Source organism: Echinops telfairi, unplaced genomic scaffold (assembly GCF_000313985.2).
Source record: "Echinops telfairi isolate 266 unplaced genomic scaffold, ASM31398v2 ScPeMD7_5592;HRSCAF=6446, whole genome shotgun sequence".
In the NCBI taxonomy this organism is placed as follows: Eukaryota; Metazoa; Chordata; class Mammalia; order Afrosoricida; family Tenrecidae; genus Echinops; species Echinops telfairi.
In genome coordinates this window covers 20,537,144-20,563,917 of record NW_022109491.1, presented here as the reverse complement: position 1 = coordinate 20,563,917, position 26,774 = coordinate 20,537,144, and the positions used below count along the sequence as shown (strand labels likewise).

Sequence of the window (26,774 nt, the reverse complement as noted above, 5' to 3'; positions counted from 1 at the left end):
AAGTGTTGAAAAGCAAGGATGGGGGCCGAACAATGGAAAAGTGAGTGAAGGGTGACAGAGGCGATGTAAAATATGAAAATAATAATGTATAACTTATCAAGGGTTCATGAGGGAGGGAGAGTGGGGGAGGGAGGGGGGAAAAGAGGAGCTGATATCAAGGGCTCAAGTAGAAAGAAAATGTTAGCAACATATGTACAAGTGTGCTTGTTACAATTGAATAATGAACTGTTATAAGATCTGTAAGAGTCTCCAATAAAATGATTAATAATAAGATATAATTAATGTTATCAAATAGTAAAGTAGAAACTGTTCAATTGGTGTATATTTTGTGCACATATTCTCAACAACAAAGGAAGAAAGAATAAAAAAGCAGCCTCCCCACAGACCTCTCCGTGTCCCAACCATCTCTACAGAAAGATGATAACCCTCTGTTTGACACCTGTGACTTAGGTTTTCAATAGCATTTGAGAAAAAGAGGGCTTAATCACAAAGAGCCAGCTCAACCCAGAAAGCTACAACAATAAAATATGTACTAGCAGGCAAATCTTAAATACAATACTAAATCATTTTAAATAAATTTGATCCAAAGATGGACCATTGTTATTATTTTTATTGGGTGTTGTTGATGCTGACTCATAACAGACCCATGTGACAGAGCAGAACTACTCCATCAGTTTTTCCTAGCTGTAATCTTCATGGGTACAAATCACCAGGTCTTTCTCCCACCAAGCCACTGGGTTTGAACCATCAACCTTTTTTTTTTTACCATCAACCTTTTGAATAGTAGGCAAGGGCTTAACCATTGTGCCAGCAGGGCTCCTAAAGAGTCACAGTTAGCTAGGAAAAGAAATCTACCTCCACAAGACCACCACCAGAGGAAATGAAGTAGTGCAGAGCTCCTGTACACAGCCCTCCTTGGTGCTTGTACAGTCCTTACCTGACAGTCAAAGTCCTGGAAGTTTCGTGTACCATTCTGTCAACAGAAGGCAGAAAACACAGTCAGTTTCCCCACGCGGCTTCACCAAAGGTGCAGCAAATTCAGTTCACAATGAAAGCAGTAGATGTGCAGCCTCTTGGTTGCCATAAAACTAAAATGGTTCTCTTCAAAAAGCCTGTAGAGGCAGGTGGGTTACTAGCATGCATTAGTAAGGGGAACGTCTTTAGAAGAGAGATTACACTTTGGTGGGTTTACTGTGCAGATAAAAGAGAGGCGGTTGTTTTACTAGCTTATAACTTTTTGCCTTCCTGCCTAAAGCAGAGCAGTTAGAATGGGTGGGAAGAGGGCAAGACAAGAACCAGAGTAAACCCAGAATACATGCAGGGAGGAAATACATCCTTGGGAGGAAAGGAATTAGAGCAGAACCCTGCAGGGAACAAAGGAAAGCAGAAGCCAAGAATCAGGAATTAGAGAAAATGTCCAAGGACAACGAGATGAACACAAATGGAAGACTTGAACTGTAACAAAGAAAAGGGAAAGTGTGAAGGAGGGAAAGACAAAACAGTATTCCTAATACATGGATATCAGCTAATCCCATAAACTATTGATGGGAAAGATCACTGAATACTTTAAAGAGCAGATCTATCTATCTATCTATCTAAATAAATCTGAGGCAATTTGTCAAGCTCTTTAAAAGGGATTACACTACAGCAATGTTTGAATGGCACACAAAAATCAATGGCAATGACTCAAAAGTATTTTTGCAGCATTTCAGATGCCAGGGTTGCAAGGGTATGACATAAGAGTATGGAAAGGATAATGAATGATGTATTTGGAAGGGGAGATTAAGAAAAAAACAAAACCTGCCAAATTGATTTTTCCCTATCAAATCTCCCTGAAAAAAAACAACACAAACTCTTATTCTGAAATGTCTTTCAAACATACACAAAAAGTCCACAGAAAAATTCCATTATCTTTCATTTCCATTGTGTCACGCAGGACTGCTTTGAAGACCCCTTGTGTCTCATCTGCCTCTACAGTGGCTTCCTGAAGGCCTGGAGCTGCTGAAATACACCTTTCCCAAAGCTGCCCCCACCCTCTGAGAAGAACTAGAAATCTAATGACATCTAGAAATTCAGTGCCAACTGAAAACTATGCACAATCTCACCCCCCTCTTTAAAATGCTCTTAAAAACTAAACTCTTTTGAGAATGACGAGGGCAACGAGTGCACAAATGTGCTTTACACAATTGATGTATGTATGGATTGTGATAAGAGTTGTATGAGCTCCAATAAAATGATTAAAAAAACAAACTAACTAAACTCAGTACGTGGTGTGGTTCTGACTAGTAGCAAACCTATTGGACAGGGTAGAACTGCCCCTGTTGTTTTCCAAGACTGTGTATCTATTAGCCTAAATTTTCTCCAGATGAGGAGCACAGCTTGTGGCTTTGAACATGAGTACAATTATTTGTCCTAGAATTCCTATTATTTGCCATGTTGCTCATAATTTGTTATGATCCACAAATTGAGTTTACGTGCATAGACAATAAAACACAGGTAAACATCTCCTTGGTATTTTCTGTTAGCAATGATATCCCTAGCTCCACTTCCTCTTCTGAACCAGGCTGAGATTTCTAGGAGTCTCCTATTGATATACTGCTGCAACCATTTTTTAATTATCTTCATCAACTTTTACTTCTGTGTGATATTAGTATTTTAATAATTTCTGCATTATGTAATGTCTCCTCTCTTTGTAATAGACACAAATATGAAACTCTTCCACTCAGGTGACCAAATAAATAGCTGTCTTCAAATTTCTTAGCATAGAAAAATGAGCATTTCAAATGTTGCATCCTTTTGTTGAAACATCTCATTGTGTTCTGCTCATTCCTGGAGTCTTGCTTTTCACCACTCCCTTCATTGCAACTTAGACTTCTTCCTTCAGAACTACTGATTCTTGGTCATATGATACCTCCTGAAATGGTTAAAAACTGACCAATTCAAAAACAAACAAACAACCAAAAAAAACTGACCAATTCTTTTTGGTACAATGATTCTGTGTGTTCCTTTCATCTTCCTTGAGGCTTCCTGCATCTTTAGCATTTTGTCTATAGAATCCTTGAATATTGAAACTCAAGGGCTGCATTTTCTTTCTTAAGTTCTTTGAGCTTGAGAAATGCCACTGTGTTTTGGTTTTCTAATTCCATAAAAATATTTTGTTTCCTACAGCCACCCTTTGAAATCTTCTGTTCAGCTCTTTTACTTCATCATTTCTTCCACTTGCTTTGGCTACTCCATATTCAAGATCAAGTTTGTGAATCTCTTCTGACATTCATTTTGGTCATTTTCTACTTTCCTGACCTTTTGCTCTCTTCACATAGAATATCCTTGTTGTCATCCCATAACTTATCTGGTCTTTTCTCAGTTGTGCTCAATGCTTCAATTTAATCTGGAGATGATTTTTAATTTCAGGTGGGATATATTCAAGGTTATACTTTAGCTATTGTGGACTTGTCTTAATTTTCATCATGTTCAACTTGAACTTCCACATGAATACATTGATGATCTGTTGCCTTGTTTTAACTGATGATTTTGAGCTTCACCATCATCTCTTTCCATAAATGCAACTGATTTGACCCCTGTATATTCCACCAGTGCGGTCCACATGTATAGTTGTCTTTTATGCTGTTGACAAATGATTTATGCAGTGAAAAACCATTGGTCTTTCTCAATTCTATCATGAGATCTACAGTGTCATTTCTATCCCCAAGGTCATATATTTTTCAACTACTGATTCTTTTTGTTCCTACTTTTCTCATTTCAATCACTAGTAATTATGAATGCAACTTGATTATATGTTTGATCAATTTCAGACTGCAGAAGTTGGTATAAATCTTCAGTTTCTTCATTTTTGATATGTAAAACTTAACAACTACTACAATAGCCTCCCTTGCAATTATATGAATATTATCCTATTATTGTAACCACTGCAATTCAGAGTAGATTTTTGAAATGTTCTTTTTGACAATGAGTGTTGCCCTATTCCTCTTTCATTTGTCATTCCTGGCAAAGTAGATCTTATAATTGTGTGATTCAAAATGGCCAACGCCAATCCATTTCAACTTTCTAAGCATCTAGGATATCTATTTTTCAAGTGTTCCATTTCATTTTTTACAACTTCCAAGCTTCTTGTACTCAGACAGCATACATTCTACACTGAAATTATTCATGGATAATTGTTCATTTTCAATTTGAGTTATGTACCATCAGCAAATGAAAGGTTGACTATTTTGAGCAAATAGCTATTTCCAAGTCATATTTTGAGGCACTTGTTGTCCAACAGTATTTCATACAATGAGTATTTCAGCCACTTTCATAAGATTTTCACTAGGAAATATTTTTAGAAGTAGAACACTGGTTCTTAATCTTAATCTGGAAATTCCACTGAAACCTACCCACCAAGGGTAAAACTTCTTGGTATTTGAATTGCTAGTGGTATACTTTCCAGCATTACCACGGCACCTAGTTACCATAGTATGACGATCTGACATATAAATGATGGGCTCAGTAGGCACACATGGCTAATGGAAAATTTATTGCATAGCACAGATATAGAACATTTCAGTCACTGAGAAACATAAACTGAAAGCACTGATCTAGGTATGAAAAGCTTTTGGAAGAAGAAGGTTATAGGCAATCAGCTCTTGTTTCTCTAAAGGTATTAGTAGTAAACTCAATAGATTACTACTGAACAGATGTTACTGAAAACAGGTAAAAGACAGCTAATCTGGAGGAATTATTCTTGGCATAAAACTGAGCTCACAAAATAAGGTCTGGTAAGCTTGCAGATGAGCTGGGTTAGCACGTCTAAGGAATGCTGCAGTTGTTAAAATGGATTATAGCATACTATAGCTTCAGCTAGCCCCATAGGATGCCTGAGAACTTTTTGTTTAATTTTCAGTCAAGCTGTGAGAAACAGGGGAAAAGTAAACTTATGATTTAGATGGTTTCAGTAGGATAAGAAATAAGCAGTCAGTGAGCTGGTGAGCTCCCAGTTTCTGATTAATGTGTTCCTTCCCCAAAATGTTGTATAAATCAGGTGTTGTTGTTAGGTACCATGAAGTTGGTTCTGACTTATAGTGACCTGATGCATAATAGAATGAAATTCTGGTCAGTCCTGCCTGTTAAGTATTTTAAAATGAATAAGCCAATATAACAAAATAAAATGGTCAGGGTTTACTTTTTAGACTTTGAGTCAAAAAAACAACAAAAACTCCACTACATTCTAACTTTGATACAATATGATTAAAAAGTGAATGAAAAGTAGCATACAAAATGGCCTTTAAAAAATGGCCTTTAGCAGATTGATTTCAACATTGACATGTATATTGAAATAAGAGGCTAGAAAAAAATGTTAACAAGAGTAGCTGTTTCTGGGTAGAGACAGTAAGGTGATGATAATTTTATTTTTCTACATTGATCATGCACTTCCCTTTTAGTAATTAGAAAACTCGGGGAAAGGATTTATTGTGGTAGAGATAATTGCTTCTAATTTGTAATACAAGATTTAAATATTCATTTTTGGGGAGAAATGATTTATGATATCACAGTAGACCATATAAGGGCACTGATCTTATAGGATCCCTAGATGTATCTTAGAAATTATTTTAAAGTATTAAAGAAAATCACTCTGATCTTAACTAAAATCACAGTCATGGAATAAAGAGCTAAATCTTCTGATGAGATCTTTGGGAAGCAGCAGTTACTGTGTAAGTTCTGCTCTTCACACTCATATGATCACAGCTATGAGGCATTTTGTGAGGTGGTGAGCCTCTGAGACGAGTACCAAGAAAATGTTCAACATAGACTTAGACAATTCTATTCAGAAACGCAAGATCTTTTGTTTGTTGAGGACCTTACAAAAAAACAGCCACGTCTTCTTAACCTGATATTACACTCACTCCTCACTTATCAACATGGCTGGGTACAGAGACTAGGTTGTTATACGAAAATCAGTGTTAAGTGAAAAATGAAGGATGAGCACATCAGATCATAAAATGGATGATAACTACATCATGACGTACTGCCAGACCACTGAAAATCATTGCCCTACCAAACTGACATACAACTTTAGCCATCACAGCCAGTGCTATTTACCCCACACTTTGACGTTTGCCAGATGTCATTAATGTACAAAATAATTAGATAAATTTGTTAACATTGTAAATGCAAATTGTAGGATAAACAGATAGTCAATAAGTGTGAAGTAGGTGTATTTCTGAAAACAGGAACTACTAATAAAGAAGGTATATCTAACACTTGTTTTCTCTCTTCCTTATATTTTTATTAAAGAGATGTCAAGACCCCTTGGAGAACCTGCCTTTGGGCTTTAATGATAATCATCTTGGGAAAAAGACATGATTGGATCAGTCTGATGGTGTGTGGCATCAGAGTTTCTGAATGGAGGTTATTAGCTGATGCCCTACTCAACTGTGGTTAAACTGACAGCATATTCTCTGAATCATTAAAGCTCAACGCTATTCACTGGGGTCTTCATAAGAAGCCCTGGTGACGCAGTGATGAAGAGCTCAGCTGTAATAAAAGATCAGCAGTTGGAACCCACCAGAGAAAGATGTGAGTCTGCATCCATAAAAATGCCCAAAAGTCCAGTCTTGGAATCCCACTGGGGCATTTCTATTCTGTTTTACAGGGTTGCTATGAGTTGGAATTAACTTGAAGGCAGTGGGTTTAGTCTAAATAAACGTTATGTAGCAGAAAGAGATTTATTCAAGAAAACAAGACAATACGTTAATTTGGAAGAGAGAAAAAAATAAATCAAAGAAAAAAACCAATAATTACTGAAAGTTAAAGCTAGTTAAGAAAACCATTTCTCAAATGGAGAGGGTAAATGAGTTTGCTCAAGAAAGTAAATTAAAAGCAAACAGTTTTCTCAAATATGAGCCTAGAGCAACGGAGAAGAGGTCAATGAATAACGAGAAACATGACCACCCCCACACAAAAAAGTGTGGTGAGGGAAAGGTGTTAAAAAACAGATTGCTACACTTTGTTCTAATAACCCGGCATTCTGTGATGCTCACCTTCCCAACAGGATCGCTGAAGACAAAATGGGTGCATAAACAAATGTGGTGGAGAAAGCTTATGGTGCCCGGCTATTACAAGATATAACATCTGGGGTCTTAAAGCCTTTAAGTTAAACAAATGGCCATCTAGCAGGGAAGTAACAAAGTCCACATGGAAGAAGCACACCAACCCATGTGATCACAAGGTGTTGATGGGATCAGGTATCAGGCATCAGAAGACCCAACACAAACAACCATTTTGATGCAAACAAGGGAACTTGGAATGGAGACCCACAGCCCATCTGTAGACAATTGGACATCCCCTCACAGAAGGGTCACAAGGAAGAGATGAGCCAGCCAGGGTGCAGTATAGCACAACGAAACACACATCATTCCTCTCGTTCTGGAATGATGAGAGTAGTGACACCATGAGGGTAGGGCACAGGTAGGGGAGAAGGGGAAGACAAGGAAAATGGATAGCAGTGGTCAACATAACAACATCCCCAGCCAGGGGTCGAACAAACGTGGGTGAAAGGAGACAGTGGATGGTATAAAATATGAAAAATAAAAATATTTATAATTTATCAAGAGTTTATGGGGGCGAGAGGGTGGAGAGGGTGGAAAGGGAGCTGAAACCAAGGGCTCAAGAAGGAAAATGTTTTGGAAATGATGATGGCAACATATGTACAAATGTGCTTGATACAACTGATTGTTATAAGAAATGTAAGAGCCACAATCACATGATTAATTAAAAATTTTTTAAAATTTCAGTCTCAGAAACTGCCCTAAGGTCACTATGAGTCAGAATTGACTCAATGGCAGTGAGTTTTGAATTTTTAAAATATTATTACCAGTAGTAATTGTTAAATAATAATTAAATGCTAAGTACTAATAATATAAATACCTAAAATGCACACACACACACAGACACACACACATACACACACACACACACACACACACACAGAAAATCCACCTTTGTCTCTACATTAAAAAGATAGGTGCCCTGGTGGCACTGTTTGGTAAGTGCACTGGTAACATCAAGGTTAGCAGTTCAAACCTACTAGCCACTCCATAGAAGAAAAATGAGGCTCCCATAAAGATTTACAGCCTCAGAAACCCTCTATTGGGTCTCTATGAGTTATAACTGACTCGATGGCACTGGGTTTGGTTTTTTGGTTATACTATTAATAAGAAACTGAGGCTTCATAAAAAATTAATTAGATAAATCAGATAATTAGATAAAACAATCTCCAGGTATAATCATCTATGAACAGTAAAAAAAACAAAACAAAAAAACCCTTCAATTCTAAAATAACCTCTAATATATTATCAGGCTAGAGTGAAGTGTCACTGGCGCCTACATTAAAAATTCTTTGGGCACGCTGCTAAAGTGTGGCTAGAACTACAGTTCTTCTACCATCTCTGGCTGCCTCTTGTAACAGGTTGGCCACAGTGTGTCACTGCAGCATCCTTGCTTGAGAGCTTCTGTCTTGCTCCAGTCCCATCTAGGACATTTTTCACAATGGATGTAACAATCACCTGATCTGCCCATTAAAGGCTTCTCCCTACTCCACTCTAGATGCAGCACTGTACAAGTATTCTTTAATGAAAATGACAGAATATCTGTTTTCAATTCTAACTGCTTCCTTTTACTTTTTTATTAATGCTACAAGACCTTGGCACAAATTGTTTGCCTGTCTCTGCTGTCTTGGAGATTACAAAAATACTTTCCAACCTCTAATTCAAATAGCTGCATCCCTGCTCTGCTTCATTTCCTGTCTCTGATAGAAAGGGAGGAGTTCTGGTGGCACTGTGGGTTAGGCATTGGGCTGTTAACCACAATGTCAGCTGTTCAAAACTATCAGGCACGCCAAGGGAGAATAATGAAGTTGTCTGCTCCAGTAAAGATTAACAATCTCAGAAACCTTACCAGGGTCACTTATCAACCAGAATTGACTCTGTGCTAGTGGGTTTGGTTCTGGGTTTCAATATATAGGGAAACTCAAATTGCAATAGGGTTCACCTCACTATCAAATATAACGACCAATATAAAGAAAATAATTTGTTTCCTTCCTCTCCATTAAATATTTATTCTCCCTCCCTGATAATTCCTCAATTATCCAATCCCTTGTTTTCTCAAGACTGGTTTTTGTCTTTCAAGCAAGCACAGTCGTATCTGAACCAGGGAAAGGAAACCAGTAAAAATAAGCACAAGCCAGCCAGCTCTCCAGCTTGTTGCTAAGTCAGTTGGGTGAGAAGGTTGAAACAACCAGCTGCAAAAGGCAACAGGAGATAGACCTCACGACCCAGGTCTAAGTCAAAATACAAGATTCGAGCCCAGGCTTAACCATTTGACTAGACACACACAGTTTAGCCAAGTCGTGTAACCTCTCAGAGCTTCATCTGTAAAATGGGGTTAAAAATACCTTCAACAGCCTACTTCACAAGAGGTTGGGAGCCTCAAAAAATAACTTCATCTGCCTGTGTTATCTGCCCCCAAAACAAAGATAAGTGCTGGCAGTTGCTTCTTTTCATCTCTGGAGCCAAAACAAGAATGTCAAAATTACCCACTTCTTCACAATTCTGAGCAGTAGACAAAATTACAGGCTACTAAAATTAAATGGGAAAAGTACCAACAAATGACAAGAGACAAGTTAACATAAGTCTCTTTTAGAGCTAAATGGAGAATGCTGTCTTACAGTCATCTTAGGACAAATTTCTTCATGGTATGTTGGTCTAGACCTCTTTCAGCTCCCTGGCGTCCAGAAGGATACAGCAATTTCTTTTCCTTTTTTTTTTCCAGAGAAATTTCTTTGACTAAGAGCACATTTATGAGAATAATGGACAAAAGGTGACGTGCAGTGATACAGCTCTCTAGGCTTCTCCTTTAGAGGTGATACCACACTGCCAACAGGGTCAACACAGTGGGAAGGACTCAGGTTTTAGAATCAGAAAGACCTGGTTTTCGGTTCTAATTCTGTCACTTACTGACTGGGCAAGTCAGCCGGTCAGTCTTCAGTTTTTCAACTGCTGAATTCTAATTGGTGTAATGGTTGAAAGCTCTCAACTGCTAACCAAAAGGTCAACCGTTCAAACCTCCTGGCTGCTCTGTACGAGAAAGACGTGACTGACTGCACCTGCAAAGAGTTATAGCCTTGAACCCTATGGGATAGTTCACCTTTGCCCTCTAGCAGTTCCTATGAGTTGGAATTGACTCAATGGCAAACTTTAAAAAAATTTTTTTGGTTAAATGAGAAATGCTATTTCACAGGATGCACTGAAAATTAAAACAGATAATTATGTAAAGCACCTGGTACATAAATGGTGCTCAATAAATACTAGTAAAGAACATTGGTGTACCAGCAGTTGAATTTTCACCTCCCATGAGGGAGTCTCGGTTTGATTCCTGGCCAATACACCTAAGCACAGATAACCATTCATCTGTCAGCAGAGGTTTGCGTTGCTACCGTGCCTGACAGTTTTCCACTGAGCTCTTAGTTAAGACAAACTAGGAATAAATACCCAGCAACCCACTTCAAAAACCAGCCACTGAAAACCACATGGATTACACTGTGCATGGGTCACCATAGGTTGCGGGGCCACTCAATAGCATCTGCTAACAACAAATAAATAACAGCAGGATAGGCAACACACACACACACACACACACACAGATGCATGCATGCACACAAAACAAACCTCAAGACGTACTCCAATCAGTGTGATCCATCACCCCATAGTAGTGGCTCTCAACCAGGTCACTTTGCCTTCTAGAGGACATATGGCAATGTCTGAAGACTTATTTGGTTGCCACAACTGGTAAGTGTTACTAGCATCTAGTGGGTAGAGGGCAAGGATGCTGCTAGACATCTGTCAGTACACAGGATAGTCTCACAAGGAAGATGGATCCAACCTCATGTCAAGAGTGAGGGTTGAGAAACCATGCTCAATAGCAAGCATTCTTTAGTACTGTACCTTTTTTAGCCTTAATTTCCTCATCAGCATATGGAAATTAACTTATTAGTGCTCCCTACTTCACCAGGCTATTGGAACGACCCAGTGAAAGAGAAGCATTATTATCATAGCTTTCATAAGTATGCAAAAATAACACTTCCTGGCAAAAACAGCATTCACATACTGGGAAGGGCGAGAGGCTAACATAGATAAAATTCTTTGTTAGAGAATGCCACCATCGAAAGTGGTCTTACCAATCCACCTCTGAAAGCTTGCCTACATCCGAGAAGTGAGCATGAAGAGGGTGGAATAGAGAATTGCTTAGGGAAAGAAAGAAGCAGGTGGGAACTGGGTGGTAAGCACAAGCACATCAGAGCTGCTGAGAGACTAGGCATGCACTAGACACAGCCAAGGCCTAACTGTGACTTCAGAGAACAGAACCTCGACCATGATTCCAAATGCAAATTCACTGCCTTTCTAAGGTTGTACCTACCGCATCAATCTTGCCTTCTCTATGCGACAGCCAGTCAACTGCTGCCACTCTTTCTTTTTTTGTTTTTTGTTTTAAATCATTTTATTAAGGGCTCAGACAACTCTTATCACAATCCATACATATATCAATTGTGTAAAGCACATTTGTACATTCATTGCCTTCATCATTCTCTTAACATTTGCTCTCCACCTAAGCCCCTGGCATCAGCTCCTCATTTCTCCCCCTCCCTCATGAACCCTTAATAATTTATAAATCATTATTTTGTCATATCTTACACTGTCCAACATCTCCCTTCACCCATTTTTCTGTTGTCCGTCCCCCAGGGAGGAGGTTATATGTGTAGATCCTTGTATTCAGTTCACCCTTTCCACCCCACCCTCCCTCCACCCTGCCGGTATTGCCATTCTCACCACTGGTCCTGAAGGGAACATCCGCCCGGGATTCCCTGTGTTTCCAGTTCCTATCTGTACCAGTGTACATCCTCTGGACTAGCAGGATTTGTAAGGTAGAATTGGGATCATGATAGTGGGGGAGGGGAGGAAGCATTTAGGAACTAGAGGAAAGTTGTATGTTTCATCGTTGTTACATAAACACCCTGACTGGCTCTTCTCCCAGCAACCCTTCTGTAAGGGATGTTCAGTTGCCTACAGATGGGCTTTGGGTCCCCACTCCACACTCCCCCTAATTCACAATGATAAGGTTTTTTGTTTTTTGATGCCTGATACCTGATCCCTTCGACACCTCATGATCACACAGACTGGTGTGCTTCTTCCATGTGGGCTTTGTTGCATCTCAGCTAGATGGATGCTTGTTTACCTTCAAGCCTTTCCGATACCAGACGCTTTATCTTTTGATAGCCGGGCACCATCAGCTGTCTTCACCACATTTGTTTATGCACCCACTTTGTCTTCTATGATTGTGTCAGTAAGGTGAGCATCATGGAATGCCAGTTTAATAGAACAAAGTATTCTTCCATTGAGGGAGTACTTGAGAGGAGGCCTAATGTCCATCTGCTACCTTAATACCAAATGTATAAATATATGCACATAGATCTATTTCCCCATCCTCATATATAAATATATTTACATATGTACATGCCTTTATTTGACTTCTATAAATGCCCTTTGCCTCCTAGCTCTTTCCTCTCTTTCTTTTGACGTTCCTCTTGTCCCACTATTATGCTCAGTCTTCATTTGGGTTTCAGCAATTCCTCTTGGTTACATTACCGGTGGTCACGCCCTACTAGGCGGCCTCCTACACTGTCCTCACTACCAATTTGGATCACTTGTTGTTGCCCTGTCCCTGGGTTTGTTAATACCACTTCCTTTTCCCCCACCTCCCACTTTCCCATGTCCCCCCTCCCCCAACTGTCGGTCCCGTTGTTTTCTCCTCCAGATTGTTCATCCAGCCTATCTTATTTAGACAGAACTGCTGAGATATTAACATGCACAAAAACAAGACAGAGCAAAACCAAGCAACAAAATAAAACAACAACAAGCCAATGACAAAACAACCCCCCACAAGAACAAGAAAGAAGAACTTGTAGTTAGTTCAAGGGCTGTTTGTTGGCCTTTAGGAGTGTTTTCTGGTCGAGTCTGATGGGGCACCAAGCCCTGGCCCAAAGTCTATTTTTGGTATTCCTTAGGGACTTCGTTGCTCTGATCCCCATGCTGTTCTGTTGCACGCCCTTAGTGTTTTGCCTCGGTGTGGTGGGATCATATCTGGCGGAATTCCTACACTGTGTATCCAGTGTTGTACCTTGTAGGGCTATAGGTCTCATAGTGGGGCCGGCTGCCACTCTTTCATCTAAGTATCTCCTCAGAAATCCTGTAGACTTCCATGGTTAAGAAAGGATTATCCTCCTCTTTCTTTTAGTGACTTAATCTTCAAATATCTGAAACCCATTAGGTCAAGGGTTTCCAACATAAATCAGAATCACTTTAGATACTGTTCTCAACCTTGAGAACTTTAAAACTTGTTCAATTTAACCCAAGACAATTCAGTGAGAACGTCTGGAGGTAGGACCCAAGCATTAGTAATTACTAAATCTCCCCAGCCAAAGTTGAGGACCATTGCTCTTAGATAGATGTGTGTATGCAAGTGTTTAATTTTCCTGGGCTCCAACTCTGGAGATTTTGATTTAGTTAGTCTAGAGTGAGACCCAAGAATCTGTAGTTTAAACAATCAGCCTGGTTTAGGATAAGCACTACCTTTCTGCAGTTAAACTTCTTTCTGCCTTGTAACTGTTCTTTTCTGTTGCTATAGGTAAGCTTGACAGATGAAGATTTTATTTCTTCCTTCTCTTTGTGGATCATCATTTTAGGAACAGTACTTCATATATACAAAAAGATAATAGTTAAAGTAAGAAAAAGAGATTTCTGAAAACATGAAGGGAAATAGCAGGAGAAAACAAATGGGGGGTTAAAAAATGTTCAGTTGTCAAGGAAGAAAGTACAAAGCCTGGTGAAAGACCATGGAGGGGATGAGATTGGGGACAAAAGAGATCACAGGGATGACAACTCAAAATCCCATTAGTAAAGACAATAAATCAATGGCCCCAGAAGTGAAAGATGAAAGGCCTTTCTTTGGGTAGAAAAAGATAACAGACAGCATTTTCTGGTACTGTAGCCCTCCCATCCCAATCTCAACCATCTTTACTCTTACTGTCCATCAACATTTCCCTTAAAGTTGCCATGAGCTTAATCATACCAAGCTACTAGAGTTTTTAAAATATGGGACAATGACAAATCATAAGCAAAATAATATCGTTCAGAAGAAGGAACCCAGTTACATATGCTGAATAGAGAGAGAACAGAAAAAAGCTAAGTATTACGTAACTTTTTGATAACTTATCACATCACTCTTTATTTGCTGGGTCCTAGTGGTTGTACACTATACTGCCCATTGTGTAGTTTTCTAACACTAATATAAAACTAGGGTGCATGAATGACATCCAAGCAATCACAGACTCAACAAACTTTAGGGAGAATGTTGCAGCTAGTATATACCACCAGCCAGAGATGTTACTTCCTTTGTAAGAATTGAAAGTCAAGACATCTAGATTCTTTGTCAAACCCCACCCTCATATTTGCTGCCCAACACTGCCATATAATTTTTCCCTGAACATCTCTATTTGTAAAGCAGAAAAATCTCAAGAGTAGTGATTGAATTTTTCCCACTGAAACAAAAGTAGGAGAAAGAAAAGGGAGGAAAAATGTCCAAAAAGAAGAGATTTTTTTGAGAAAGTAGGGCCTCAGAGAACAACAAACTAAATGTTTGTGTAAATTATTATTCAAATAATACAGAAAATAGATAATATAATACCATAAGAAAAGACTGTATGCATTTTAGTGACAACGGAGTATTCGTTACCTTATCATTTAGAAGTGGCTTGATCTCTGTGAGTTGAACATCCTGAAGCTCATCCATATGGACAGATGAGAGAAGAGTCTCAAGAGTCTATTAGTAATTCTGAAACACAGAAAGGGAAGTGAAGAAAAAGATTTAAGCTAGGAGTTGGAAACATAATAGTCACATTACTCCCATTCATTCATTCATTCAAATATTAGTACTTATTATGTGCCAAACACTGCTCAGGGTGTGAAAACAGAGACAGACTCTACAATGGCCTTCATGATCCTTGCCTCCTGGTATTCACACCCCTGTGTGCTTCCCCCACTCCTAGCCAGTACTTGCTTGAGCGTGAGCAGGACCTGTGACTTGCTTTTAACCAACAGAGTAATGCAAAGATGACAGAATGCATGTTAGTGCCTGTACATGATTATGTTACATAAGATTTTAATATTTGTCTTGCAGGAAGACTCTCCCCTGCTGGTTTTGAAGAAGTTGGTATGTTGTGCGAGGGCCACATGGCAAGGAAGTGAGGGCAGCCTCCAGTTGATACGTAGCAGGAAACTGGAACCTTCAGTCTGATAATCTATAAGGAACTGAAAACTACCAACAGCCATATGAGTGTAGAAGAATATCCTTCCCCAGTTGAACCTCAGATGAGAAGCTTTGGTTAGTACCTTGATTATAACCTTACAAAGGACCCAGCCAAGTCAAGCTAGACACACAACACAGAAAATATGAGATAATAATTGTGTGTTGCTTCAAATTGGTATGTTTGTGGTAATAGTTTGGCAGTAATAGATAGCTGATACGATAATCTTTGTCCTCCTGGAATGTACATTTTAGATACTAAAGATTCATAAGCAAGAATGTTCAGAGCATCAATGTACATATATTTATATGTTAAGTATTAAATAGCGGATGTGTTAAGGCCTCCCTTAACACATGAACACTTTGTTCTAATAACCTGGCACTCTTTGATACTCACCTTCCTAACACGATCGCTGAAGACAAAATGGGTACATAAGCAAATGTGGTGAAAGGAGCAGATGGTGCCTGGCTTTCAAAAGATCTAGCATATGGGGTCTTAGCTGCTTGAAGTCAAACAAGCAGCCATCTGGCAGGGAAGCAAATGTGCCCACTGGAAGAAGCACACCAGCCTGTGTGATCATGAGGTATCCATGGAACCAGATATCAGGTATCAAAAGATCCAAAACTAATAACTTTCTATGTGAATGAGGAGAGTTGGAGTGGAGACCCAAAGCCCATCTGTAGACAATTGGATATCCCCCACAGAAGAGTTATTAGATAGGGATGATTCAAACAGGGAGCAGTATAACACCGATGAAACACACATCATTCCTCTAGTTCCCGAATGCTGCCTTCCCCCTAAGACCATGACCCAGTTATAAATCCAGCTAGACTGGAGTACACACATTGGTACAGATTAGAGCTCTCAACACATGGAATCCAGGGAAGATAAACTCCTCAGGCACAGTAATGGGTATAGAGATAGCATGAGGGTAGAGGAATAGTAGGGGGTAAGAAAGGGGGAACACATCACAAGGTTGGATATATAGCCCCCTCCCCCGAGGGGGATGAATAACAGAAATGTGGGCAAAGGGAGACAATGAACAGTGTAAGATACGAAATAATAATAATAATACATAATTGATCAAGTATTCAAGAGGGTGGGAGGGTAGGTGAGGTAGGGGAAAAAAAGAGGAGCTGATACCAAGGGCTCAAGTAGAAAGAACATGTTTTGGAAATGCTGATGACAACATATGTACAAGTGTGCTTAATACAATTGAATGATGGATTGTTATAAAATTTCTAAGAGCCCCCCAATAAAATGATTAATAAAATAAAACAACCAAAAAATAAGAAAGGTTAGAGCCTCCAATAAAATGAAAAATAATGTTTAAAAGCCACACACACACAAAAGAATTAAAGATTGATGCTGTAGTCTAGGATGAGACCTGGAATTAGGAATGGCAATGGGAATGAAGAAGGAGAAGGATCAAGGTTAAGCAGCAAGCCTTATCTCAGGAATCAAAACAGAGGAAAAATAGCCAATCTCCAAGACGGTAGGTCTCCAATGAGCACACTCATCCTTGACTCCTGATAATCATATTCTTCTGTTACTCCTTACCCAGATGACTCAGGATGGTCTGTGTAGCCAATAGAATAAGGCCTAAGAAACAATATGTGATTTCTGATGCTAGGTCAAAAGAGGCATTGTAATTTCTGCTTTGGCATCTTTAGTCATTAGCTCTGGGAGAAGCCAATTATGACCTTGGAAAGACACTCAGGCTGCTTCTGGAGAGGCCATGTAGAGAGCAACCAACTTGTCAGTACCAATCTGGACCTTCCAGTCTTGAGTCAAGAGTTCAGATTACTGTAGCCCTAGATATATCTGACTGTAACATCATGACAGATCCTGGACCAGAAATGCCCTACCAAATTTGCTCCCAAATCCCTGTCCCACAGGAATCATGAGAGCTAATAAATGAGCTTGTTTTGGAGTGATTTCTTATTATATTAATAGGTAATTAATACACAGAGAGACATGGTCAGGAAATAAGAGTTCTAGAGAAGAATGAAACTGGAAGAGGGCTTCAGGATAATGAATCCTTTCTCCATCACACTGCACAGGAAAACTTAGCAAGAGGCTGAATCCCTGGATATTGTTGGGAAAATGATTCCCACTCAGACTTCAATCTCCAAGTTTCAGCTCCTATGCCTTAGACCTGAACCAATCAAGTAGAAAAAATTCTAAGTCATTTAGAGCTGGGGGTTTAGTCATTCAGCAATGATTTATTAAGCATTTACTGCTACAAAGCACTACAGAAGATACAAAGAAGACCTTTGCCTCCCAGGACCGAACTAAAGTAGAGATGACAGCTACATATAGAACGACAAAAGTAAAAAGAAGGGTCATGGGGGTTTAAAAGAGAAGTGATTACTTTTCCCTTCAGAGGGGAGGTAATGTTTGAGCCAGGACTTGAATTGCCAACCCCTTAGAGTGGCAAGCAGAGAATGCAGGAAAACTATGGCTAACGTTTCTCATATTGGCCTATTATATTAGTCTACTTTTCTGTTCACTCTCTGGAAATAAGATGGTTTGATTTGATTGGCCACAAGAAGAGCACATGCTCCAAGCTACCTTTCAGCTATTACTGGCCAACACACCAAGACAAATCTTGCTGCCAGCTGTGATTATATTAGAAAAGACTACCGAGAACCCTTTTATCATTCTTCTAAGGACCCAAAGGGTGCCAATATGGGAATGTTCCTCAGACTATGGGCCCCCACATGCCAATAATGAGCATCTATTTAAGACACAAGACCATTGGTATTTAACCTTCCTATAGGACAGTGTTTTTTTTCACCCTCAGATCCCAAGCACCCTACATATTTTACTGACCTACTGAATATTGAGAAGCTATATTTTCATTTCAAATGGTGATAAGGGAGCCTGAATTTTGTATCATGATTTTCAACCATCATTTGCAATTCTTTGTCTCACACTCTCTACTTCATCCTAGGTAACTTTCAAAATATGAGCCTGAGACCTAGTCAAGAGCCCTGGTGGCACAGATTTAAAGCACTTGGTTGCTAACCAAAGATGGGTGATTTGAACCCACCAGCCACTCTGCAGGAGGTAGCAGTCTGCTTCTGTAAAAATGTACAGCCTTAGAAACACAATGGGGCAGTTCTACTCCGTCCTATAAGGAGGCTACGAGTTAAGAGTCAACATGACAGCAATGAGGTTTTGGTTTGGGACCTATTAATAGTATTTATTAATCACATTATAAACTTTGGCTACTTTTAATTCATTTGGGTTTTGCTATTTATCATTTGCTATGGAGCCCTGGTAGCATAGTGGTTATGCATTGAGCTGCAATCCGATGGTCAGCAGTTCAAAACCACCAGCAGCTCTGAGGGAGAAAGACTGGGCTCTCTACTCCGGTAAATAGTTACTGTCTGGGAAACCCACAGGGAGTCACCATGAGTCAGCATTTACTCGATGGAAATGTTTATTTACCAGTTAAGGAGCCTTGGTGGCACTTTAGGTTTAGGCATTGGGCTCCATAACCAAACTCATGGTCACCAGGTCGATGCCAACTCACAGTGACCCTCCAGGACAGGGTAGAACTGCCCCTGAGTTTCCGAGACTGTAATTCTTTATGGGCATGGAAATGGAAAGCCCTGTCTTTCTCAGAGGAGCAGCTGGTGATTTTGTACTGTTGACCTTGCAGTCAGCTGCCCAAAGTTAGACTACTGTGATACCAGGGTTCCTTCATGTATTGGGCTGCTAACCCCCAAATAAGCTGTTTAAACCCATCAACCATTTATCTTTTTATATAAATAAGGCCATACAATGCCTGTCCTTTGTGATTAGCATATTTCACTTAGCATAATGTCTTCAGATTTCATCCATCCTGTATCATGAATGAAGACTTCGTTTCTTCTATTGGCTGAATAGTATTCTGTTGTATGTATGTATTTTATTGTTCATTTATTCTTCTATTGATGAGCATTTGGGTTGTGTCTACCTTTTGATTTTCATCTCTTTGATGGCGAACGACCTGAGCATTTGCTCATATGTTTGATTAAAACGGTAATTTTGAAGACTGTTTTCCCCTATTTATTATAAAAGCAGTATGTGCTTCCTTGGAACCCGAAGTAGTACAGACGATTAATGTGCTTGTCTGCTAACTGAAAGGTTGGCTATTCAAGTCTTCCTGGAGGTGCTCAGAAGTAAGGCCTGTTGTTCTACTTGCAGAAAAAAAAAATCAGTGCTCGTTTTGGCAGCACATATACAAAAAAAAAAAAATCAACCATTGAAAATTCTATGGAGTACAGTTCTATTCTAACACACATGTGATCGCCATGGTAAGAACTGATTCAATAGCAGTTGGTTATGTGCTCACACTAGAAAAATTGGAAATCTCAGAATAATGAAGATTTCTTCTTCATAGCCTTATCTCCAGAGTTAACCACTGTTAACATTTTAATCTATTTCTGTTTGTTACTTTTTTCCAAAGAAAATTATTTCCTCAAATTATTCTTCCAATCCACCTTCTCTATTCCCTATTTCAATTCACTCACTAGACAGAAGGGCACTTCAAGATGTTAATTATTCAAGTAATACTCCACATAGGCCTGTCAAGGAGCCTCAGGGACCAGAGGAAAGCCTGAGGTGAAGTTAGGTCCAAAGTGACTGGCATTCACCTAGTGTTCCCAGCATTTGTAAAATTATGAAGAAAATGGCAATGTTTGTGCCAGGACAAACAAGGATACAAATTAAATAAGAAGGGCGTCCCTATCAGCTGAGACCAATGCAGACTCAACGCAAGAACGCTGTGTAGGGCAGTGAGCTATTCCAGTGTGACTTAAGAATTGGCAACAAGACAATTGGTATTCGCCTTCCACATATTAGGGGACCCAACTCTTCCTTCCGGAAACTCAATTTTTGCTCAGTTCTCAGGGTCCCAAGCCTTTGCCAAAGAGCAGTTTTATAACACCTATAAGAACAGTATGGTCACATGGTGGAAAATTCCATCTGCAGGTCTCTCAGCTGCACAGAATGGCTCCCCCGTGGGAAGCTAAGGCCTGCAGCTCCCTCATCTGCATAAATCATATGGCTACCAAATCCCATTCTGATACTAAAGAGTTATTAATATTTTCAAGAGGACGGTATTTATTTTATAACCCCCAGTAGGCAATACAATGTTTAGCCTCTTCCTAATCTTAGAAAATGAGGAGGAACTGACAAGTAAAAGCTAGACATCCTCAAACTGAGGAAGTGAGCCATATACCAAATAGCTAGAAAGGATAGAGAAGATAGACACCAGAATTATAATCCAATCTCTTTGTTTAATCCTTGTGATTATTCTTATAAGTAGGTAGCTGCACTTTAAAAAAAATTAATTTTAGACATGAAAAAACTTATGCTCAGAGAATTTTGGATACTTTCCCAAAATTCCACAACAAAAAAAAGTTTTTCTGGGTTTTTTTTGGTATATGAAACCCAGGATTGATGAACCTATAGGGAAAGCAAGTGGAATAAGGGTTTTGGGGGCAGGGGGGGTAAGTGGTTGTAGGGAGGTAAATGGGAGACAATGTTAAGTATTCCACATAGAAAAAGAATGTCTGGGGAAAAAAAGAAAAAAAAATGTCTGTACCGGCCATGAACAGCATCTCCTTTTGTACACTTTAGAAGAGCCATGTGAAAGAGGATACCCCACATTTCCTGGGGTTACTCCTTCAAGAGGGGGGAATTGGGAGATGACCATCCACTTGAGTCTCTACATCAAAACAAGGCTGAGGAAAATCAATGGTTCCCCCACAGGAATGGAAGAAGGAGCTTTCCAAGCTATGGAGGGCAGTGGGAGCCCAAAACTCATCTGCAGAGTGTCTAGTCAGACTGAGCTGCTGGCAGATCCCCTCTAGCCAAGGGCAAGAGTCTCCAACAGTCTTACTATCAGGCTGAGACCACAGTAATCTTGATTGTGCTGGATCAAACTCAATACGTGGCCAGTTGACCTCCCTAAAGAACCAACCTGAATTTGTTCTGGTGCAAGTATCTCTTGTTTCATGACAGAAAACTCTTGCTTGGCTTTTTAAATAATGACAGGGGTCTTCTCTTTCTTACTCATTACTTGTATTTTTGTCTTTATATTATTATTTTATTCTTACCACCTTATTTTGATTTTGTTTTGTATTGTTTCTGTTGGGTTTCCCAGAAATCCAGGAAGAGTGGATGCATAGTGATAATGATACAAGGGTTTATGGGGGATGTTGGGGTGGAGAATGGGTAATAGGGAAGAAAAGGGGGTTTGGGGAGTTATTAATGAAGGTGGGAGGGAACCCTAGAACTGATTGTGATTGCACAACTTATTTTAAAGGCAATTTAACCATGAGGGAGGGAATTTTCTAAAATTGATGTGATAATGATTGTACAATTTTCCTTGATATGATTGAACAATTGAACTACTGAATTGTATTATATGTAAATTATGTGCCAATAAAACTGTTAGGGGAAAAAAAAGAAAAAGAATGTCTGGAAATTGTGATAGTGATTGTACAATTCTACTTGATGTGATTGAACTATGTAATGATATATGTATTAAATCTCAATTAAAAATAAAAATTTGAAAATAAGTCAAGAATTTAATAAAGCAAGCTTTATTGCTTTTTAGCCTTTTGTCTAACTAAGATCAAGTGTAGTAAAACCCTTACTTTTCCCACTACATCATTATGTCTCACCAAGCCCCATCTGCTGGTTGAAGGGCTCTAGGCAAGTTCCTTTGTATCACACTATGGTATCCATCTCCTTGAGGTAAAGAGAAGGCTAGACCAATGCTATACCATCTGTGACTCATACACCTTAGAATCATGATTTGAATCATTACACCAGGACAAGATTTCTCACAATCTCATTAGTTAGCTAAGGGTCAAGGAAGCCTGGTGATGTGCTGATTACGAGTTGGGCTGATAACTGCAAGGTCAGCAGTTTGAAACCACCAGCCATTCCAAGGGAGAAAGATGTGGCTTTCTACTCCTGGAAAGAGTTACAGTCCTGGAAACTCAGAGAGGCAGTTCTAGCCTGTCCTGTATGGTCATTATGAGTCAGCATCAACTGGATGGCACTGAGCTAGGTTTGGTATCATTACACTGGCTGCAATCCCCTCAATTTAATAGCACTCTTCCCTTTTCCTCCATCAGTTGCCCATTTACATTTGACCATCCTTGCTGCCCCTTCTACTTTTTAAATTTGCTTTTTAGGCAAATATTGACCTTTTGATCTCACAAGGTTGATTACATTGAGTATGCATTGCATTGGGTAAATCTGTTGCACAAGACCTCTTTAGAATGTTGAGACGCAAGGGTGTCACTTTGAGAACTGAGTATTTTCAATCATTGCCTCATATACATGTGAAAGTTGTACATGAATAATAAAGACAAAAGAAAAAAAATGCATTTGAATTTTGATGCTGGTGAAGAATACTTAGATGCACCATAGACTGCCAATAAAAAAAAACAAATCTGTCTTAGAAGAAGTACAGCTAGAATGGCTCCTTAGAAACAAGGATGGTGAGGCTTTGAACATGCTATCAAGAGAGACCAGTCCCTGGAAAAGAAGATCATGCTTGGTAAAATAGAGGGGCAGTGAATAGGAGAACGACCCTTGACAAGAAGGGATGACCCAATGGCTGAAACAATCGGCTCAAACATAACAACAATTGTAAAGATGCACAGGACCAGGCAGTGTTCTGTTGTTGTACATAGGTTTTTAAGAGTTGGAACCAACTAAACCACATATAATAACAACAACACTGTTTACTTGAAAGTTGACCCCTGGATGCTGGTTCAGATCCAGGTTTGAAGGGTGTCTACGGTGTCTCTACTAGGCTCCTTGAGACCAGTCAGTCTGATCTTTAAGTTTCAGGATTAAAAAAAAAATTATTGTGACTTAGGTAAAGGCTTACAGAGCTGATCAGTTTTATATTCAACAAATCAGACATTCTGATTTAACCCATCCATTGCAATCCCCTCAGTCTACTATTACTTATCCCTCTTATCCATTCCTCCTCCTTTCTTAATCCTCTAAACCCTGTTCTTAGGTCAGTGGTTCTCAACCTGTGGTTCGTGACCCCTTGAGGGTCAAACGACCCTTTAATGGGGCTTGCCCAATTCATAACAGTAGCAAAATTACAGTTATGAAGTAGAAAATAATTTTATTTTGGGGGGTCACCACAACATGAGGAACTGTATTACAGGGTTACAGCATTAGGAAGGTTGAGAACCACACTGCCTTAGGTAAATGATGTCCCTTTGATCTTAAATGGTTAATTATTCTAACACAGTGGTGAGTTCAGTTCTAGACCTGAAGAGTAAGGGGTATAGTTTTGGGGGTCCCACTAGTTGCCATCAAGTCAGTAAGTCTGGTCTTTTTCTATAATTTTGATTTCTATTTCATAGTTTTCTCTTATTCTATCCAGGACTCTCTTTTCTTTCATTTTAAAATTAGTTTGCTTATTTTTAACAGTTTCAGCAACATACAATTCGTATCGTATTTCATACAGTTCAGTCACACTGTGCAGCCACAGTGGGTAAAGGGAGACATAGGTCAGTGTGAAACATGAAAAAGTAGTAATAATTTATAAATTGTCAAGGGTTCATGAGGGAAGGAAGGAGGAGAAGGGAGGGGGGAAAATGAGGAGCTGATACCAAGGGCTCAAGTAGAACGAATGATGATAAGGTGTTACATTTTGATATACCCAGGACTTTCTAATGTGATACTCTACTAGCTGGGTACCACTTAGTTCTTTGGTCTTAGGGTCCTGAAGATTAATATTTGCTGGTCTATTAGTCCACTGCACTAATTATGTCCATGTGTTTTTGGATTTCTGTCACTCTTTTCTCTTCTAGATTAGGGGAGAATACCTAGCTGCTCGTGAGGTTTAAAAAACCCAGTTGCTGCTCACTAAATTAGGATGAAATACTATGTTTTTTTAAACTACATTATGCCAATTGACCTTGGTGTCCCCCAACATTGTGGTCCTGATTCCCCAGGCCCAGCGACTTGTTTCCTCAAGATGTTTGCTTATGTCTATGAAATTTTTATAACTTTGTTCTTTGTATGCTACAACACATTCGTGAATGTCTGCAGCAAGAGTAAATAAATGAAAAACTCGCTGCCATCGAGACAATGTCAACTCATAGTGACCTTATAGAACAGGGTAGAACTGCCCCCTGTGAGTTTCTGAAACTAACTCTCTACAAGAGTAGAAAGCCGTTTACCATGGAGCTGGCTGGTGGTTTGAGCTGCTGACACTGCAGATCACAGCCCAACACGTAACCACTACATGACCAGGGCTCCTAAAAAAGGTAAGCCTGCATATGTAAATATCCTCTCTCACTCCTATTTCTAAGTATACTTCCACTCTACCTCTCCCACTGCTCAGCCTGCATGTCTATCCAAGCATCCATGCAAAGGTCTCCATTTTGTAGGATAGGGTAGACTGCAGTATTTACCTCTGTTACCTTTAACTCTTGCAGACATCCTAGTGCCTTCTTTTATTCCTTTCCCCTTCACTATAGTTAAAACTTACCTACTCTCTAGTTCATTATTTCCCCTCCCTTTTCTATCCCTGTTAATCATCAAAAACTGTTTCTGTCAGTGTGAAAACCTATTCTTGACAAGATCTTTATGATTTTCCTCTTTTATTTTAGTGAGGCTTATTGATTTTCTTTGAGGCCACCCTATAATTCATTAATTTTTTCTTCAGTTTAAAAACACATTTTTTTAAAAAAGATCATTTTATTGGGGTCTCTTACAGCTCTTACAACAATCCATACATCAATTGTATCCAGCATATTTGTACATATGTTGCCATCATCAGTTTCTAAACATTTGCATTCTATTTTGAGTCCATGGTATCAGCTCTTTTTTCCCTTCCTCCCCATACCTCCCATCCTCTGACCCCTTTATAAATAGTAAATTATAATTATTATCATATCTTATACCGACTACTGTCTCCATTCACCCACGTTTCTGATGTTCATTCCCCTTGGGGGCGGGGTGGGGGCTATGTGTCGATCTTTGAAATTGGTTCCCCTTTCCTCCCTGTTCTATCTTGAAATCTACTTGACTTCCTCTCCATTTGAAAGTTCTGTATTAGCTGTATTTACATGGCAATTTTCTTTGCTATAAATTGATATCTCTGACTCCTTATTTTCAAGTCTTGTAGGTTTGTTCAACTTTGGATACATCTATATCTGGATTGACTTCTGGGGGGTGTCATGTATGTTAAGCTCAGGCTGTTAGCCACTGTTGTTCATTCTCTGTCTAAAGAACTCCCCCCTTAACCCAAGGCAGCTGGACCAGGTGGTGTGCCCGGGCCCATTGGTGGTGCTGATGTGCCCGCAGGACTGCATGGAGGCCATCCCCAACTCCTTCATCCAGCAACTGGATGCCTAGTGCATGCCCGCTGCCTGCCTGATGTGTGTGTGCTTAATAAAACCGGAAAACAGGAAGGAAGGAACGAAGGAACGAAGGAACGAAGGAAAGAAAGAAAAAACTCCCTTTAGTATTTCTTATAAGACTAGTCTGGTTTTTATGAATTCATTTCATTTTTGTTTAACTGGAAATATCCTAATTTCATCCATATTTAAGGGACAATTTTGCAGGGTATATGATCTTTGGTTGACTTCCCTCCCCACGCCACAGTTTTATATAGATCATCCCATTGCCTTCTTGTCTGCATGCATTCTGGTTCTCTTTCGTAACTTTTTAATTTTCCAAAGCTGCTCTCAGGATTCTTCCCTTATTTCTGGTTTTGGTAAAAAAAATTTTGGGGTGGGGGTTTATCTGATTCAGCTTCTTGAATATATATTTTATTTCATCTATCATTATGTAAAGTAAATTTTCTTCCAACAACACTTCAATAATTTGCTTTTTGTTGTTTCTTATTCTTGCTCTTGATATCACCCCACATAATTCTTAGGTTTTATTTGAACTTTTTTTTAATTGTTCACTGTTTCTCTAGCAGATTAGTATTGAGTGGTTTGCCTTCAAGCTCACAAATCTGGCCTTTTAGTGAGTCAATTCTACTGCTTTGCTCTTTCAATGCATTATCTATTTCTGAAACCTTAGTATACATCTTCTGGATTTCTATTTGCTGTTTTTGTACGGTTTCTTTTCTCTTTGGAAATAGGATGGCTGAAGGTAAACAGCGGCCATCTAGTTCAGAGGCAACAAAGCCCACATGGAAGAAGCACACCAGCCTGTGCGATCACGAGGTGTCGAAGAGATCAGGTATCATCAGAACAAAAAAATCATATCGTGAATGAGGTGTGGGGGGTGTGTGTGTGCAGAGTGGAGACCCAAAGCCCATTTGTAGGCCACTGGACATCCCCTTACAGAAGGGTCTCGGGGAGGA

At 39.4% G+C, this 26,774-nt stretch overlaps 1 long non-coding RNA gene across 1 annotated transcript in view; it reads right to left on the bottom strand.

Moving 5' to 3' along the window:
- Positions 1–890: 890 nt before the first annotated feature.
- The window catches only part of LOC123522280, a 44,317-nt gene continuing 18,433 nt past the window's right edge, over positions 891–26,774 (bottom strand). The window contains exons 2-3 of the long non-coding RNA XR_006680555.1: positions 14,842–14,940; positions 891–973 (exon numbers count right to left, since the gene is read on the bottom strand). This is a non-coding gene — a long non-coding RNA (uncharacterized LOC123522280). The remainder of the gene's footprint in view (positions 974–14,841; positions 14,941–26,774) is intronic.